We start from the raw sequence: 2,555 nt of genomic DNA, 5'->3' as shown, positions 1-2,555 counted from the left end.
CAAAGTGACACGATAAGTATAACATACAAAATACAAATTAATTTTCCGGCGAACCATCATCACCGCTCCCATCGTTTCCTTTTTGATCTTTCCCCAATTGAAAAAACGCATAAAGCTCTTCCCTACTGCCAGGTCGTTGAGCGTTTCCCGAAGATTTTCCAACTACATAATAAATAACAACATATGTAAACTTATAAGTTAAATTATTATTTGTAGATATTATTTGATATATATATATTTGTAGACACAATCCTTTCCTAATTTACATAGGATTTGTTTAATTGTATTATATATACACGTTCAGTCAATGAGAAAGGCTAACGGGTTTTATCAATCTTTATGGTATCAGAGCCTTAACCCTAAACTTTTCTGTCTCCCTCTTTGGCGCCGCCTTCTATCGTTGACGACATGCCAGATAAATATAATAACTCCTCTTCTAAAATCCCTTTCATCCTGCCTTTGGAGTCAATAACATCAAGAACTATATCCCTCTCATTCTTGATCAAACAAGCACACATTATGCATCATGGGTAGAACTATTTCGAATTCAAGCTTGTGCCTACAATGTTCTTGACCACAACAAACCCAAATCCCCATGCCCTGCTGACATCGATGAAGACACATGGCTACAATTAGATGCCCTTGTTAAACAATGGATCTATGCCACAGTTTCACCAGAACTCGCTCAGACCATCATGAAGCCTGGCGCTACTGTTGAAGAACTATGGGATTGATTGTCTGAAATCTTTCAAGACAACAAAGCTACTCGTGCAGTCTACCTTGAAGAGCAATTCACCAGCACACGCCTAGATACCTTTGCCAATGTCACCAAATATTTTGCTCGTTTGAAAAACCATGCTGATCAATTAACTAATGTTGGCAATCCTGTATCTGAACAAAATATGGTTCTACAACTTGTTTCTGGTAACCAAAGGTGATTATGACACAATCGCCACCATCATCCAACAATCTGATCCGCTTCCCACCTTTAATAAAGCTCAGTCCCAACTACTCTTGGAAGAAACACTCGGGAACAAATAAGATACTCATGCTCCCCAAGCCCTTGCTACCCAAACTTTTGACTCTCCAAACCTTCCTGTTCACTCTCAAACCAGTGGTAACAACAACACCAGTCGCAATTTCAGAAGCGATCATGGTGATCAGGGCAACTATCATGGCGACTATAGAGGTGGGGGGTTATCGTGTTCGTGGTCGTGGCTATAGAGTAAGAGGTCGTGGTCGGTCCCACTACACCCAACAAAATTACACTCAACATAATCCATGGTAACAAGCAGCACTCTATCTTGCTAGTAAACTAACCTCGCCTCCATGCCCTTACCCAACAATACCTCCTCAATTTAGTCAACAGGGACTACTTGGTCCAGGTCCTTCTTGACCTCAGCAATGACAACCATCTACTCTTCCATAGGCACATTACACAACTAAATCAAATAACATGTTGGGTACTCCTATGACCCCTATGGACCTGATCAAAGACATAGGTTCAACTGCGCGTCTCACCAATGACTCGGGTATGCTCTCCAACATATCTTGTTTAAGTAAACCTTGTTATATCTTAGTAGGCAATGGCAATAATATTCCAATTCAAGGTCACGGTTCATCTATTCTTTCCTCTGTTAATCGTTCCTACTTTCTAAACAATGTCTATCACGTTCTTAATATTATCAAAAAATTTAATATCCGTTAGAAAATTCAGCCGTGACAATAATGTTTCCATTGAGTTTGATCCTTATGGCTTTTCTTTGAAGGATCTCTACACGAAGGCACACCTTACTAGATGCAATAGTTCCGGGGACCTGTACCCATTTCCACCTAATCCAAGTTCATCATCCTCACCAGTAGATCTTCACGCGGTCTCTCTTACAACATGGCACAACCATCTCAGTCACCTAGGATCTGCAGTTTTTGATTTTCTTAGTTCTCGTCTTTTTCCTTTTTGTGATAAACTTAAGAATCATAAGTCATGTAATTCCTATTCTTTGGGCAAACACTGTCGGTTACAGTTTTCCTTATCTTACTATATTACTTATTCTCCATTCGATATTATTCATGCTGATCTGTGGACATTACCAATTGCTTCTAAAATGGGACATAAATATTATTTAGTTCCACTTGATGATTTCTCTCATTTTATTTGGACATTCCCTCTCAAAACAAAGTCACAAGTTTTCTCCATCTTCTCACAATTTCACAAGAACATTCAAACTCAGTTTCAAAAACAAATTAAAACCTTACAGTGTGATAATGGGCTTGAATTCAACAACAACTCCTTTCATCAATTTTGCATCTCACATGGAATAGAATTTCGATTACTTGCCCATATACATCCCCTCAAAATGGAAAAGATGAGCGAGTTATCTGTACTATCAATAACATGATTCGTACAAACCTTATCCAAGCATCTATCCTTACTTCCTACTAGAACTATGCTCTTTCTCTCTTCACTACTTCTTTTGACACTCCCAAAACCGCTCTCATCAATGCTCTTAAAACCGAATTTGAGATGTTTGATCTTGGCCCGCTATCTTATTTTT

The 2,555-nt window shown here is 38.8% G+C and overlaps 1 long non-coding RNA gene across 1 annotated transcript; it reads left to right on the top strand.

Moving 5' to 3' along the window:
• The first annotated feature begins 281 nt into the window (after window positions 1-281).
• On the top strand, window positions 282-2,064 carry LOC145064917 (uncharacterized). Its single transcript, XR_013688138.1, has 2 exons — window positions 282-1,532; window positions 1,770-2,064. It is a non-coding gene; the product is annotated as an uncharacterized LOC145064917 (long non-coding RNA).
• Window positions 2,065-2,555: the final 491 nt, after the last annotated feature.

The sequence above is a fragment of the Lactuca serriola genome, chromosome 7 (assembly GCF_051521515.1).
Source record: "Lactuca serriola cultivar US96UC23 chromosome 7, Lser_US96UC23_V15, whole genome shotgun sequence".
NCBI classification, from domain to species: domain Eukaryota; kingdom Viridiplantae; phylum Streptophyta; class Magnoliopsida; order Asterales; family Asteraceae; genus Lactuca; species Lactuca serriola.
This window is presented reverse-complemented; position numbering and strand designations above follow the sequence as displayed.